The sequence below is a fragment of the Aethalodelphis obliquidens genome, unplaced genomic scaffold (assembly GCF_003676395.1).
Source record: "Aethalodelphis obliquidens isolate GAN/ISIS:26980383/991018 unplaced genomic scaffold, ASM367639v1 scaffold4, whole genome shotgun sequence".
NCBI lineage: Eukaryota > Metazoa > Chordata > Mammalia > Artiodactyla > Delphinidae > Aethalodelphis > Aethalodelphis obliquidens.
The window spans coordinates 48,825,155-48,842,800 of record NW_020837948.1 but is presented as its reverse complement, the minus strand read 5'-3'; positions in this window follow the sequence as shown (position 1 = coordinate 48,842,800).

Sequence of the window (17,646 nt, the reverse complement as noted above, 5' to 3'; positions counted from 1 at the left end):
TCTCTATGTATAGTATCATGTCATCTGCAAACAGCGACAGCTTTACTTCTTCTTTTCCAATTTGGATTCCGGTTATTTCTTTTTCTTCTCTGATTGCTGTGGCTAAAACTTCCAAAACTATGTTGAATAATAGTGGTGAGAGTGGACAACCCTGTCTTATTCCTGATCTTAGTGGAAATAGTTTCAGTTTTTCACCATTGAGGATGATGTTGGCTGTGGGTTTGTTATATATGGCCTTTATTATGTTGAGGAAAGTTCCCTCTATGCCTACTTTCTGGAGGGTTTTCGTCATAAATCGGTGTTGAATTTTGCTGAAAGCTTTTTCTCCATCTCTTGAGATTGTCATATGGTTTTTACACTTCAACTTTTTAATATGGTGTATCACATTGATTGATTTGCATATATTGAAGAATCCTTGCATTCCTGGGACAACCCCATTTGATCATGGTGTATGATCCTTTTAATGTGCTGTTGGATTCTGTTTCTAGTATTGTGTTGAGGATTTTTGCATCTATATTCATAAGAGATATTGGCCTTACCTTTCTTATTTTGCGACATCTTTGTCTGGTTTTGGTATCAGGGTGATGTTGGCCTCATAGATATTGTTTGGGAATGTTCCTCCCTTGCTATATTTTGGAAGAGTTTGAGAAGGATAGGTGTTAGCTCTTCTCTAAATGTTTGATAGAATTTGCCTGTGAAGCCATCTGGCCCTGGCGTTTGTTTGTTGGAAGATTTTTAATCACAGTTTCAATTACAGTACTTGTGATTAGTCTGTTTATATTTTCTATTTCTTCCTGGTTCAGTCTTGGAAGGTTGTGCTTTTCAAAGTATTTGTCCATTTCTTCCAGGTTGTCCATTTTATTGGCATATAGTGGCTTGTAGTAATCTCTCATCACCCTTTGTATTTCTGCAGTATCAGTTGTTACTTCCCCTTTTTCATTTCTAATTCTGTTGATTGGAGTCTTCTCTCTTTTTTTCTTGATGAGTCTGGCTAATGGTTTATCAATTTTGTTTATCTCTTCAAAGAACCAGCTTTTAGTTCTATTCATCTTTGCTAACATTTCCTTCCTTTCTCTTTCATTTATTTCTGATCTGATCTTTATGATTTCTTTCCTTCTGCTAACTTTGGGGTTTTTTTGTTCTTCTTTCTTTAATTGCTTTAGGTGTAAGGTTAGTTTGTATATTTGAGATTTTTCTTGTTTCTTGATGTAGGATTGTATTGTTATAAACTTCCCTCTTAGAACTGCTTTTGCTGCATCCCATAGGTTTTGGGTTATCGTGTTTTCATTGTCATTTGTTTGTAGGTAATTTTTGATTTCCTATCTGATTTCTTCAGTGATCTCTTGGTTATATAGTAGCATACATTTTATCCTCCATGTTTTTTTTTTTTTTTTTTACAGATTTTTCCTGTAATTGATATCTATTCTCATAGCGTTGTGGTTGGAAAAGAAACTTGATATAATTTCAATTTTCTTAAATTTACCAAGGCTTGATTTGTGACCCAAGATATGACCTATCCTAGAGAATGTTCCATGAGCACTTGAGAAGAATGTGTATTCTGTTGTTTTTGGATGGAATGTCCTATAAATATCAATTAAGTCCATCTTGTTTAATGTATCATTTAAAGCTTGTTTTTCCTTGTTTATTTTCATTTTGGATGATTTGTCCATTGGTGAAAGTGGGGTGTTAAAGTCCCCTACTATGATTGTGTTAATGTCAATTTCCCCTTTTATGGCTGTTATCATTTGTCTTATATACTGAAGTGCTCCTATATTGGGTGCATAAGTATTTACAATTGTTATATCTTCTTCTTGGATTGACCCCTTGATCATTATGTAGTGTCCTTCTTTGTCTAATAGTCTTTATTTTAAAGTCTATTTTGTCTGATATGAGAATTGCTACTCCACATTTCTTTTGATTTCCATTTGCTTGGAATAACTTTTTCCATCCCCTCACTTTTGGTCTGTATGTGTCCCTATGTCTGAACGGGGTCTCTTGTAGTCAGCATATATATTGGTCCTATATCCATTCAGCCAGTTTATGGCTTTTCTGGAGCATTTAATCCATTTACCTCTAAGGTAATTATTGATATGTATGTTCCTATTACCATTTTCTTAAATGTTTTGGGTTTGTTATTGTTGGTCTTTTCCTTCTCTTGTGTTTCCTGCCTAGAGCAGTTCCTTTATATTTTTTGTAAAGCTGGTTTGGTGATGCTGACTTCTCTTAACTTTTGCTTGTCTGTAAAGGTTTTAATTTCTCCATCAAATGAGATCCTTGCTGGGTAGAGTAATCTTGGTTGTAGTTTCTTCCCTTTCATTACTTTAAATATGTCCTGCCACACCTTTCTGGCTTACAGGGTTTCTGCTGAAAGATCAGCTCTTGACCTAATGGGATTCCCTTGTATGTTATTTGTTGCTTTTCCATTGTTGCTTTTAATATTTTTTCTTTGTATTTTATTTTTGATAGTTTGAATAACAGGTGTCTTGCCATGTTTCTCCTTGGATTTATCCTGTATGGGACTCTCTGAGCTTTCTGGACTTGATTATTTTCTTTCCCATATTAGGAATTTTTCAACTATAATCTCTTCAAATATTTTCTCAGTCCCTTACTTTTTCTCCTCTTCCCCTGGGACCCCTATAATTCGAATGTTGGTGTGTTTAGTGTTGTCTCAGAGGTCTCTGAGACTGTTCTCAATTTTTTTTCATTCTTTTTCTTTATTCTACTCTGTGGTAGTTTTTTCCACTATTTTATCTTCCAGGTCACGTATCCATTCTTCTGCCTCAGTTATTCTGCTATTGATCGCTTCTAGAGAATTTTTAATTTCATTTATTGTGCTGTTCATGATTGTTTGCTCTTTAGTTCTTCTAGCTCCTTGTTAAACGTTTCTTGTATTTTCTTCGTTCTATTTTCAAGATTCCAGATGATCTTTACTGTCATTACTATGAATTCTTTTTCAGGCAGACTGCCTATTTCCTTTTCATTTGTTTGGTCTGCTGGGTGTTCACTTTGCTCCTTCATCTGCTGCGTATTTCTCTGTCTTCTAATTTTGCTTAACTTACTGTGTTTGGGGTCTCCTTTTCACAGGCTGCATGTTCATAGTTCCTGTTGGTTTTGGTGTCTGCCCCCAGTGGGTAAGTTTGGTTCACTGGCTTGTGTAGGTTTCCTGGTGGAGGAGACTGTGCTTGTTTTCTGGTGGATGATGCTGGATGTTGTCTTTCTGGTGGGCAGGAACGCATCTGGTGGTGTGTTTTGGGGTGTCTGTGAACTTATTCTGATTTTAGGAAGCCTCTCTGCTAATGGTGGGGGTTGTGTTCCTGTCTTTGTAGTCGTTTGGCATGGGTTGTCCAGCAGTGGAGTTTGCTGGTCATTGGGTGGAGCTGGGTCTTAATTTTGAGATGGAGATTTCTTGGAGAGCTCTTGCTGATTGATATTACATGGAGCTGGGAGGTCTCTGGTGGTCCAGTGTCCTGAACTCAGCTCTCCTATCTCAGAGGCTCAGGCGTGATACCCAGCTGGAGCACCAAGACCCTGTCAGCCACATACGTTAGAAGAAAAGGGAGAAAAAAATAAAAGGAAGAAAAATAAATAACTTTATTAAATAAAGTTATTAAAATAAAAAAACAATTTTTAAGTAATAAAAAAAAAGGAGAGAGCAACCAAACCAATAAACAAATCCACCATGGTAACAAGTGCTAAAACTATACTAAGATAAATATAAAAATCAGAAACTAGTCAGTTGCATACAGCAAACTCCAAGTCTACAGTTGCTCCCAAAGTCCACCACCTCAATCTGGGATGACTCATTTTCTATTCAGGTATTCCACAGATGCAGGGTACATCAAGTTGAGTGTGGAGATTTAATCCGCTGCTCCTGAGGCTGCTGGGAGAAATGTCCCTTTCTCTTCTTTGTTCGCACAGCTCCTGGGCTTCAGCTTTGGATTTGGCCCCACCTCTGCATTTAGGTCGCCCTCTGGCATCTGTTCTCTCCCCAGACAGGACAGGGTTAAAGCAGCAGCTGATTAGGGGTCTCTGGCTCACTCAGGCTTGGAGGAGGGAGGGGTACAGAATGCGGGGCAAACCTGTGGCAGCAGAGGCCAGTATGACTTTGCAACAGTCTGAGGCACACTTTTTTTTTCCTGGGGAATTTGTCCCTGGATCAAAGGACCCTTCCTGTGGCGGGCTGCACAGGCTCCCCAAGGTGTGTGGTTAGTGACCTGTGCTTTCACACAGGCTTCTTGGTGGCTTCAGCAGCAGCCTTAGCGTTTCATGGAATGCTTAGCTTATCTCTGGTTTCTGCGCTGATAGCTGCGGCTCACACCCATCTCTGAAGCTCCTTTAGGCAGTCTTCTGAATCTCCTATCCTCATGCTCCCCAAAACAATTGTCTCTTGCCTCTTAGGCGGGTCCAGACATTTTCACGGACTCCCTCCCGTTTCGCTGTGGTGCACTTGCCCCCTTCAGGCTGTGTTCATGCAGCCAACCCCAGTCCTCTCCCTGGAATCTGACCTCAGAAGCCCAAGTCAGCTCCCAGACCACACCTGCCCCGGTGGGTGAGCAGACAAGCCTCTCAGGCTGGTGAGTGCTGGTCGGCACCAATCCTCTGTGCAGGAATCTCTCTGCTTTGCCCTCCCCACCCCTGTTGCTGTGCTCTCTTCTGTGGCTCTGAAGATTCCCACCTCCGCCCACCCCCCATCTCTGACAGAGAAGGTGATTCCTAGTGTGTGGAAACTTTTCCTCCTTCACAGCTCCCTCCCCAAGGTGCAGGTCCCATCTCTATTATTTTGTCTCTGTTTTTTCTTTTTTCTTTTGCTCTACCCAGTACTTGGGGAGTTTTTTGCCTTTTGGGAAATCTGACGTCTTCTGCCAGTGTTCAGTAGGTGTTCTGTAGGAGTTGTTCCACATGTAAATGTATTTTTGATGTATTTGTGAGGATGAAGGTGATCCCATGTCTTACTCCTTTGCCAACTTAAAGGTCGATCTATGTAATTTCTTTATAGAAATGACTATTCAAGTCCTTTGCACATTTTTTAATTGTGTGGTTTCTCTTTATGTTGTTGAGCTGTTAGAGTTCTTTATATGTTCTGGGACCTAGGAGTTATTAGATATATGTTTTGCAGATATTTTCTCTTATTCTGTAGGTGGCCATTTTACTCTTTTGATAATGTCTTTTGGTGCACAAAATTTTTAATTTTGATGAAATCTAATTTATCCATTTTTTTCTTTTTTGCTTATGCTTTTGTGTCATATCTAAGAATCCATTGCCAAATCCAAAGTTATGAAAATTTACCCCTGTGTTTTCTTTTAAGAATTTTATGGTTTTCACACTTATATGTATGCTATTGATCCATTTTGGGTTAATTTTTGTATATAGTATGAGGTATGGCTGCAACTTCTTTTTTGGAAGTTGAAATCTATTTTTCAAAGTACCATTTGTTGACAAAGATTATTCTTTGCCCTACTGAATGGTCTTGGTTATTGAAAATTAACTGACCATAGAGGTATAGGTTTATTTCTGGACTCTCAATTCTATTTCATTGTTCTATGTTTATCCTTATGCTCAGACTACATTGCTTTGATTACTGAGTTTCATAGTAAATTTTGAAAACTGGAAGTTTAACTTCTTCAACTTCCTTCTTTTTCCATACTTCTTTTTATTAATCAGGGGCCTTTGCAATTACATCTGAGTCTGAGGTTTGGATTTTCCATTTCTGAGAAAAAGACACTTGGTATCATGATAGGAATTACATTGAATCTGTACATCTCTTTGGGTGGTACTGACATCTTAACAACATTAAGTCTTACAATCTATGAGCATGAGATATATTTTCATTTATTTAGGTCTTCTTTAATTTCTTTTGCCAGTAGTTTATAAATCTCAGTGTATAACTCTTTAGTTTAGGTGAGTAAATTTATTCCTAAGTATTTTATTCTTTTGGATGCTATTGTAAATGGAATTGTTTTCTTAATTTCCTTTTCAGATTATTAATTCCTTTTTGAATTGTTAATTATATATAATACAACTGGAGTTTTTGTTTTGATCTTATAACCTGCACCTTTACTGAATTTATTAGTTCCAGAGTTTGTGTGAGTGTGTGTGTGTATCATGTGTATGTGTGTTTATTCTTTGGGGATTTCTATATATAGAATCATGTCATCTGCAACTAGAGATAATTTTACTTCTTCCATTCTAACATGGATATCTTTTATTTCTTTTTCTTGCCTAATTGCTCTAACTAGACCTTCCAGTGAAATGTTGAAAATCAGCATCCTTGTTTTGTTCCTGATACTAGGGGGAAGTTTTTAGTCTGTCACCATTGAGTATGTTGTTAGTTGTGGATTTTTAATAAATACGCATTTTCATGTTGAGGAAATTCTCTTCTATTCCTAATTTTCTGAGAATTTTTGAAATGAAAGGATGTTAGATTTGTCAAATTATTTTACCAGATGTTATCTTAGTGAAGTCATATTATTTTTCGGAAAACACTGAAAAAGAAAACTCTCTGAAAAATGGTCCAGGTAATATAATTCATGTAACTATAAAAAAACAAAAGAGGAAAGGAATAGCATGGGTAATCGTAGAACAATCAACTCAAACCCTGAGAAGATACTAAAATAAATTATCTAATAATTAATTTACAATAATCTAGCAGAATATAAGATATTAGATAGCAATGTATATGAATTTAGAAAGTGGAAATAAAGGCCCCCAAAATTCATTCTTTTCTATGAGACGATGAAAGACTATATAGAAGGAGAGGATAAGAAGGGATAATATTTGATAATCTTATACTTTAATTATAATTTTTATTATAAATCATGGCATTGTGATCTATAAACCAGAACCATATGGTATTAGATTGAGAGAGATTTCTAGTGTTGAAGACAGATATGAAATGTTGTGTTATTGGTATATAGGGTCTCTCAAGTCTGAAATCAATGTGTCAGCAGGTCCGCATTGCTTATAGACTGAAAGAATCTGCTTCCAAGTACTTCCAGGATGTTGAGAAAATTAGTTTGTTTTCATGTTTTTCATGTGGCCCTCTCCATTTTCAAACCAGCAAAGGTACTTTGGGTCCTTCTCATGCTTTGAATATCTCTAACTTCCTCTTCTGCCCTCAGCCAGGAGAAAGCTCAGCTTTTAAGAGCTTATGTTTAATAACATTAGCTAGCTGGACAATCCAAAGTAATCTCCCTACTTTAAAGTTAAGTGATAAGTAACTTAATTATATCTGCAAAGTTCCTTATGTCTTGTAAGGTAACATTCAGGAGTGTAACACCATGGGACAAAGGTCATAGAGCCAAAATTCTGGCAACCTTTCACAGGCCATATGGTAAGGGCATGTGTAAATTCATTAAAAACAAAGAAGCCCGTCCCAGGCATGCACAAGCCTGACAGGGGGCTGCAGATGTGCATGAAGCAGAAGCAGAAGCCCACCCACCAGGGTCTTGGTGCTGTGGGCAGAGGAGTTCTCTCCACTGGGCAGTAGGCAGGTTGGAGCCCATGAACACCATGCTTCAGCCAAAGATGGTGCTGGAGCTGATTTTGGAAAAAAAAATTTTTTTTTTAAAGAAAACAAACAATAGTAACTACAACAAAAACTGCAAAAAGTTGTCTTCTGTCTTGCATAGCTTTTGCCAAGTAATATGCTGTATATTCTTTTTCTTGTATATCTACTGTATCTATTTTTTATCTGTTGGTCTTCATGTTTTTTCTCTTCATCTCTGTATTGTACTAAATGTTTTCAATTAAATCTCACTACTACTTTGTCAGTTTGAATATGCTGTTCTACATGTGTTTTTTTTTTTTTTTTCCTGTTTGTTTAGGTTTGATTTTGGTTTTCACTGTTTGAAATTCTCTGAGCTTGAATTTTTGTTTAATATCAGTTCAACATTTATGGAAATCCTTAGCCATAATCTTTTCACATCTTTCTTTTGTCCTCTTATGTCTCTATTATTCTGTGATTCCAATTAAGCATATGTTCACATTTTATATTATTCTACATCTCATGATGTTCTGCTCTAGTTTTTTTTTTTTCTCTTCTCTTTCTGTTTCAAGTTGTGTAATTATTATTGACCTACTTAAAATTTCATTTGTTCTTTTCTTAGCTGTGTTGATTCTAATGATGAGTCCATCAACATTATACTTCATATCTCTTACTGTGTTTTTACTTTAACTCTAGTACTTGATTCATTCCTGTTTTTTTCTCTCTGCTGAAATTCCCTATGTCTTCATGCACTTCATCCACCTTTTCTATAAACATACTAATTTGAGAGGTTTTTTTAATTCCTTAATTTATAATTTCAACGTCTAAATCATCTCTGAATCTTCTGTTGAATGCTTTGTTTCTTGTTTTTATTTTTTTATGACCTTACTGTTTTGTATATCTCATAAATTTTAATTGCATGTCAGACATAGTGTGTAGAACAACAGAGACTGAGGGAAAGAGTATTTGTGACTGGAAATGGGCATGCCTTTTTTTTTCTACTAGGCCTTTAGTTGGGGAGATGAATCAATGTTGTCTGGAACCGTGCACAATTTGGGTATTACTTTTGCTATAGATACTTTTAGTGCACCACCAGCTTCAAATTTCTCTGGTATTATCTTGTGCTTAGACTTTTCATTGGTTTGTCAGTGGCTTCTCCTCAATGTACCAGCTCTACCCTCAGCTTTAGGCCTTCCCTCTGTTCCTGCATCTCAGAGAAGATCTCTCCATGATCCCTGGTAGGTACTTGTTTATTGCTGCTTTCCTTCACTGATGTAATGGTGGGAGATAGGGAGGGTTATCTCTTTTCCTGGTTCAGCCTTATTTTTAGGTAGGTCCTGCATCCCTGGTTCTCAGGTTTCAGGTTTTCTTGGTTTATTCTTCCTTTCCACCAGTGAGAGGAGAATTCTATTTGTCTGAGCTCATCCCCTAATGGCTTCAGTCTTTAGCTCTTTAGGGAAGAATGGACTGGGTGGATCTTTGTGTGTTCCAGTAGCTATGGCAGCTTCCCTTCTCCAAGCCTGAACTACTAAGGAAGGATTTCTCTGCTATTTATCCTGCCCCCAATATTGCTCATGTACAACCCAGGGAGATTGTAAAGTGGAGCTTGCAAGTTTATGTGCTGCTCTCAGTGTTCTATGTTGACATGCTAACTGTCACTCAGACTTTAGCAATATGTTAAAATTATAGTGGGATTCTTCTTACCTGCATGTATGCAATCTTTGTCTATCCCCCTTGCCACAGGTGAACTAGTGCCCTTGCCCCATCTTTCCTTGTGTTTCAGGCTAGTTTTCTCTGTGACCTTAGATTCTGTTGAATTTAAGAAAAATATAATTGTGTACTTAATCCAGTTTTTTCTTCTTGGTAGAATGAGAGCAACACTTGTCAGGTTTGTAAATATTTGGCAGAAGCTTGAAGCCAATTATTGTAAAGATACAATGAATAATTGTATGTCTGGATAGGTAGATCCTTGAGGCCAAGGACCATGTCTTACTTATATAAGAGTAGCCTCTAGATTCAGGGAAGGCATGTAGTAAAAGCTCAATAAATTGGTATTGAATTGGATTTATAATCTTATCAATATCAGAACTAATATATGGTTATACCAGTGGTTTTCCACTAGGGTGATTTTGCACCCCCCTCCACCCAAGGGACATTTGACAATATGCAGACATTTTTCACTGTTGTCAGGTCCAGGGGTAAGTGTGTGTGTGTGTGTGTGTGTGTGTGTGTGTGTGTGTGTGTGTGTGGAAACACAGACAATTATTGATATTTATAATTCACATAAATATCAATTTCACTGAGGTTGAGAAATTTTGGTTATACAAACATAGGAATTATAGAGCACATTTTATACAAACTAGATTAAGCTAATAAAGAGTCATGAATAGACATATGTACCAAATATCTAATGATATGTTAAATGCACTGACTTCTATTTGTACATAGGACAGATCTGGCTGCAAGTAACAGAAACTCCAATTCAAAATAATATTAAACAATAAAGAAACTTATTATATCAACTTAATGGGGAACCTAAAAGTAGCGAGACTTTAGACGGGGTAGCTTCAGGGTTGTTCTTTTCCTCTATGAGTTTCCTGGTTCTTTTTTTCTTTCTTTTTTCACAAGCTGTCTTTGTCCAAGGGCCCCTTCTATCACCTTGAGGATACGGGGAGGGAGAAGGGTAAGCTGTGACAAAGCACGAGAGAGGCATGGACATATATACACTACCAAACATAAGGTAGATAGCTAGTGGGAAGCAGCTGCATAGCACAGGGAGATCAGCTCGGTGCTTTGTGACCGCCTGGAGGGGTGGGATAGGGAGGGTGGGAGGGAGGGAGACGCAAGAGGGAAGAGATATGGGAACATATGTATATATATAACTGATTCATTTTGTTGTAAAGCAGAAACTAACACACCATTGTAAAGCAATTATACTCCAATAAAGATGTTAAAAAGAAGATTACAAGATGGCCTCTAGAACCACTGGAGAAACAAGCTTCGTTATCATATCTTATATGGATTATGTTTTATAATTTCATCTTTAAAACAAGCAAATTCAAGGTAAATAAGGAGTGGGAAAGTTTATTTTGGTAGAGACTTGAGACAAAGAACCCATCCCAGGATGATCTGAAGATTATTGAAAATACCAAGGATGTGAAAACGTATTTTCTAAAACTATGTTTCTTTGCAAAGGAAAAAGTCTGGAAGAATATAAAACCAAAATATTAAACAGTTTATGTAGGTTGGAATTTTAGGTAATTATATGTTATATTTTTATAGTATTTCCATCAGAGTATTGCTACTATGTATTATTTCTAAACTCTTAAAAAATGAAGGTCAAATTAGTTCCAATGAACCAAAATACTCTTTATAAAACAAAAGGAAGGGGGCTTCCCTGGTGGTGCAGTGGTTGAGAGTCCGCCTGCCAATGCAGGGGACACGGGTTCGTGCCCCGGTTCGGGAAGATCCCACATGCCGCGGAGCGGCTGGGCCCATGAGCCATGGCCGCTGAGCCTGTGCGTCCGGAGCCTGTGCTCCACAACGGGAGAGGCCACAACAGTGAGAGGCCCGCGTACTGCAAAAAAAACAAACAAACAAACAAAAAAAAAAAAAACAAAAGGAAAAGAAAAAAGTTTAACACATATTTTAACAGAAATATTCAAACCATTAATTTGAGGGTGGTCCCTTATCTACGGAATTTACCTTAGAAATATCAGCAAATATCTTGGCTTAGGCTATTGGCTTTCTTTGGATTACTAACAAAATGTATATATATATATATATATATATATATATATATATATATATATATTCCTCCTCTTCCATCAGGCAATACACCTTTATGCTCTGGCAGAGCTTTATTGTTTGTATGTTCAACCCTAAAAGGCTCATCTTTCTTCCTCAATATTCTGTGCCACATGTATATCCTACATCTTTTGTTTTTCAATTCATCCATACCAACTGGCTGAAAACTTTGGAGTTATTCCTTACTCCTCCTTCTTTGTATCAGTTTTCACAATTAATCAATTATCATGTACTGAAGATTCTAGCTCTAGAAGATCCTCACTGTCTAAGCTACATTTTCTACCCCATGAAAACTGTCCTATTTCATACTTCCACTGTCCCTACCTGAATCTTTCAGTTTCAACCCTATTGACTTTATTAATGGCTCCTCTATCATTTATTTAAATTATCCATCACAGAGGATCTCTTTCCAAATATAAGTGAAATCTTGGCATTCCACATTTTTAACAAATGCAATAGTGTCTTGTACCTTGCAGAATTAAGTAAGACTCTGATATAACCTAACCTGGATTCTCATTCTCTTCTTTGTCTATATGTATTAGATTGACTCATGTAAGTTACAGATCCTATGTCTTCTTAAAGTCTTCCTAGAGCTGTATCCTACGCTGAAATAATTATGAGTTAAGTATTCTTCCTCAGCATCCCCAGTCTCAGGTGTTACCATGAAAGTCAACTCTGATTTCTTCTCTGCCACCATGTCTTGAGTGTTTAAAATATGCCAGACGATTTACTAAATATTTTATATATTTATTTCATTAATTCTCATATCTAACTAATGAAATAGGTTTTAGCTACTCTTCTCCCCATTTAATAGATGAAATACTTAGTCACAGAGAGAGTAAATGGCCTAAAGTCACACAGCTAGGAGACAGTAGGGCCATTTCACAACCAGGTTGCCTGACTCCAGGATTCATGCTCTTTATCATAAAACTACACTTTGATTTTATTAATCACTAGAGCCAAAGCAAACGTTTAGTACTTCTAAATTTTATTTATTCCCATATGGTTTTATTTTTAATGGTTAACTTGTCTCCCCAACGGTTTGCAAGTTTTGAAGCAAGGATATATATATATTTTTGTTTGTTTGTTTTGTTTTGTTTTTTGCGGTACGCAGGCCTCTCACTGCTGTGACCTCTCCCGTTGCGGAGCACAGGCTCCGGACGCATAGGCTCAGCGGCCATGGCTCATAGGCCCAGCCGCTCCGCGGTATGTGGGATCTCCCCGGACCGGGGCAGGAACCCGTGTTCTCTGCATCGGCAGGCGGACTCTCAACCACTGCACCACCAGGGAAGCCCTATATTTTTTTCTATTATCTTAATTCTGTGGTGCTTGGAAGTACTTTGTAGATAGTTTGTATTAAATGAATGTTGGACAAATGACTAGTTTATTCACTTCACCGAATCTCCTTATCTTAATTCATCTTAAGGTTAGTCCTATTAATTCTGATTATGTCACTATTTTGTTAAAACTGGCCTCGGGTAATTCCATGGTCTGAGCCTAATATTCTTTTTAAATGTCATATTTCACTACCTCTCTCTACAAAGCCTCCACTTGTCCAAAACATACTGTTTCATGTATGGTTCTTTCTATCTTCTTGGCCTTGGCTCTGTAGGTTCCCCTACATGTAAAAGGTTCTTCTGTTTCTCACCTCCAAGTGATCAACTTCAAAACTAGATTTCTCTGGTTCACACATGTTAGCCCTATAAACATCTATATTATTTTATCTGCACCACTTCAATGGTCCAGTGTCTGATTTATCATTGTTTCTCCAAAATAATACACCTCAGTATTTTGAAAATAACAGGATATTCAATAAATGTTAAATAAGAGAGTGGTGGGGGCAAGCTTTTAGTGTAATTTTCATATACCCCAAATTTAAATAAGGTGTATAGATTTTTCAATTATTTACATGAGACAGTAAAACATATCTTTACAATATGGGCAGTGAGTGGTCTTTTGAGGAAAACTGAGTGGGTGTGAAATATTAAACCTAGAGAAGGCAGCAACCCTTATGCCTTTCACCTCATGAATTTTGAAGACAGTTGACCTGTGGGTTTTAACCGGGTGGTTATACATGGAATTGTTTTTGTTTTCAGTAAACAAGTACTACAGTATGATGTAATACATGGTTGGTTGAATCTGAGCATGCAGAACCTCAGATTCTGAGGGCTGACTATAAAGTTATAGACGGATATTTTACTGGGTTGGCACCCCTAAACCCACACTTGCCCTGTGTTGTTCAAGGGTCAACTGTAATCTTTAAAGCATAATGGGTTTAAAAGAAAAGAGCATTAAAAAATTATGTCTTTTAGACCAAAGAAGATTGGCACAGAGATAGTTTTTATTTCAGTGAAGAATGGTACAATCGTTTTGAAGGACTGTATATACTCCACTGCCACTCTTATAAACATCTTTGATTAGAGAGAAAAACACTTCCAGACATATGGAAGGATGTGCTATTTTTATATAGTGTGTACCATAAAACAGACATATGATAATAATAAAATCAGAATTGAATTCATTTAACCTACAAATCAGATTTCTATTTTAAAAGTTAATGAGAAACTATACATAAGAATTATATAGGTGTATTGGGGGAAAACCAATTAGTTCAATGTGCTGAATGTGTTGTTGGATCTGAATTAAGGAAATAAGTTAAATGCCAAAAGCAAATGCTAAAACTCACTTTAAGGTATTCTAAGTTTAATCTTATGATTCTAAACTTAACTAGTATTTGACTTTGTAGACAATTCTCCTATGCAAAGAAGTGAATTTCAGAGGTCATATTTGGCTTATACTTCTAAACTGATGCATCTCTTTTTGTTTTCAAATGATCTGAAGTGGAGAGAGAAAAGATTATATTCACTCATCTTCCTAACGATATCTGCCTTCTATACCGTACTCTGCATTTCTAAGTTGAATTTTTCAAATAGCAAATAACTCAATAGAGAAAAGGGAATTGAAATATTCCCTTTCTAAGAGAATATTTTTATGGCAAGGTAATTTTTGAGATATTCATTTATGATTCCTCCCTACATTTCTGCTATTTCTTTTCTTGTAGGTACTGCTCTGCTTGCCTTATGAAAGATTTGTGATGGGCCTTCTAGACTTTTGTTTCTAAACAAAATTTACTGAAACCAATTGAGGAGTACAGATTTTTGAGATAAGAGAACATCCAGTGAGAATAGGAAAATAATGATTGATGGAAAGTATAAATATTTTAAAATATAAAAACAATATATATAAAATATATAAATATATAATATTTAAAAATCACCCTTATTTATAGTCATACTTCAGGTATTAGAAGGTAGAGAAAAATGGAGAGTTTGGTTCATCCTCCAAAACAGAGCATTCACTGAATGATGAGTATAGATAGAAAAACAATGGAGAATATCACTGCGAGGAACATTGCTCCAGCACCACAGAGCCTTATGCAAGATGACATATTATTTGAAAACTGAATAGTCTACTCTTGTTGGCTTACCTGAGGAATTATTGTGTATGCACGTGTGTGTGTGTGTGTGTGTGTATGTTTAAATGTGAATTTATCTATCTTTATCAGCAGCTGTTTATCTACTTGCTCCCTCATTGACTGAGGATGCCCCAGTTTGCGTTAATATCTTCTTAATTTTTTGGTTGTACACATAGAGGTGCCTAGCAGACATCCCGAAAAGGATCATTAAATTTTTTTTTCTATACCGGAAAATAAGTGACTTTTAGAAAGCACAAATGTAGAGGCACTACTAGTGCCACAGAGCAGGCAGGAGGAGCCTACATGCAACTGCTCATTACTGTGCCTGAAACCAGAAATAAAGCTGAAAGAACAAGAAGTGTCAATATAGCCAAACTGGCAATTTAAAAGAGCTCTGGTGTCAATGTGGAGGATGGATTAGAAATGTTATCAGACGTTGTAAGAGAAAATTGTCAAGATATGATGAGCTCAAAATTAAAATTATGACAGGAGAGATAAGATAAGCAGATGGATTGGAGCAATATTGCGGGGATTCATAGGGCTAGACACTGGGGAAGCGAATAGATTTGAGTAACAAGTGAAAAGAGTTCAGAATTGAAAGCCAGGTTTCTAAGAATCTGGTAGATAGTTGAGGCATCTTCTGAACTTAGAGGGGTAGAGAATATTTGAAAGAAAAATTTATAAATTTTAATTTGGACATGTTTTACTGAGAAATCTATGAAATATACACATTTTGAGGTTCAGAGTTAAGGAGAAAATTCTGAGTTTCATATAGCAAGATCCGAGATTTTTTTTTACATTTTTGAGAAAGAAATGTCTTAGCAGTAGAAAGTTAAAGAAATATAAATAATCAGCAGGATTCACAATTAATGGAGTACAAAAGATCATAAATGGTACTAAATCTGTTTTGACTCATGTTTAATGAATTTAACCCTGAAGCAAGAATAATTAAATAGCACAATATCTGAACACTAACATGCTTATGCAGAGTGGAAGCATATATAAAGGTGTTTCCTTAAGCTGGCATGTGCTTTTAATTTTCGAATAATTGGCAAATACGGCCTTGTTTAATATTCAAATTGACTTATTTAAAGTACACAGAGAAATATTGTCCTTATTTGGAGAATGGAGAAACAGCAGCCCAGAGAGAAGAAAGGTCTTTCCACAAGTAATGAACAGAGTAAATTCCATAGACTCAGTTTCTTGATTCTTGCATGAGCACTCTGTCCATTATACCCTATTCCTTTTTATTCAGGGAAATTGTAGGCAATGAGATAGCTACTTCGTAATTAATTATTCACTACATATTATAAAATATTATTTCTAAGGGCTAAGAAAATAATTGCTTTTATCTAGATTCAAGAATTGATATTTGAATCTAGCCATAACAAAGTACCAAAAACAGGATGATTTAACACAACAGAAATGTATTGTCTCTAGAAGTCCAAAATCAAGATACTGGCAGATCTAAACTCTCTCCAAATCTTTCAGAGGAATTCTTCCTTGTCTCTTCCTAGCTTCAGGTGGTTTGCCGGAAATGTTCACTGTTCCCTGTCTTTCAGCTGCTTAACTTCAACCTTTGTCTTCCTTGTAGCCAGTATTCTCCCTTTGTCTCTGTCTTCAGATAGCCTTCTTATAAGTTCACCAGTCATATTGGAGTTGGGGCCCACCCTACTGCAGTATGATCTCATCTTAACTAATTACATCTACAACAACTCAATTTCCAAATAAGGTGGCATTCTGGGAAACACGGGGTTAGGACTTCCACATAATTTTGGTGGGTGTGGGGGTACAAAAATTCAACCCATAACACCAACATACCTAATTATATCAGTAAAATATTGTGTACTTACTATTAAGTTTAATTAATGAATATATTTTAAATATTAGAAGAGGCATTTGAAGATTCAGAAATATAACCCATACTTTAAATTATATTCACAAAGAATTCCTAAATAACTTTAGTATGTAATATTTAATTGACAAAGAGAAAGGGGTGATTTAAATAGTCTTAAATTCTAGTTTATATGTCAACTAATAATTTTGTTTTCTTGACATAGAATTATTTTTCGATAATATAAAAATAGTTCCATGATAAAGACATATGAAAGATTGCTATTCACTAGATAGTTTAAAAAAAGAGAGAAAAAGGAATTTACATTTTGTTTTGTAGATTATAAAGGAAGATTTTTGCCATGAGAAAATATTATAAATATACTTCCTCATGTAAATTTATAACTATTATATACAAATATATGGTTTAATTTAATGTTATTATTTAATTTCATAAATTCAAATTACTGTTTACAAGCATCTTTTTTTTTTTTTTTTTTTTTTTGTGGTACGCGGGCCTCTCACTGCTGCGGCCTCTCCTGTTGTGGAGCACAGGCTCCGGACACGCAGGCTCAGCGGCCATGGCTCACGGGCCCAGCCGCTCCACGGCATATGGGATCTTCCCGGACCGGGGCACCAACCCGTGTCCCCTGCATCAGCAGGCAGACCCTCAACCATTGCACCACCAGGGAAGCCCTACAAGCATCTTAATAATTATGTGTCTTGGTCTGCATCTACTTGATAAAGGATAAAATAATATCTCTTCACAGAAAATGTATTCAGATCATACCATAACTAAAGGTATATAGAAATACTATTAATAAATTCCATTCAAAACACCAAAAATTTGCAAATATTTTCTCCCATTCTGAGGGTTGTCTTTTCATCTTTTTTATGGCTTCCTTTGCTTTGCAAAAGCTTTTGTTTCATTAGGTCCCATTTGTTTACTTTTGTTTTTATTTCCATTTCTCTAGGAGGTGGGTCAAAAAGGATCTTGCTGTGATTTATGTCATAGAGTGTTCTGCCTATGTTTTCCTCTAAGAGTTTG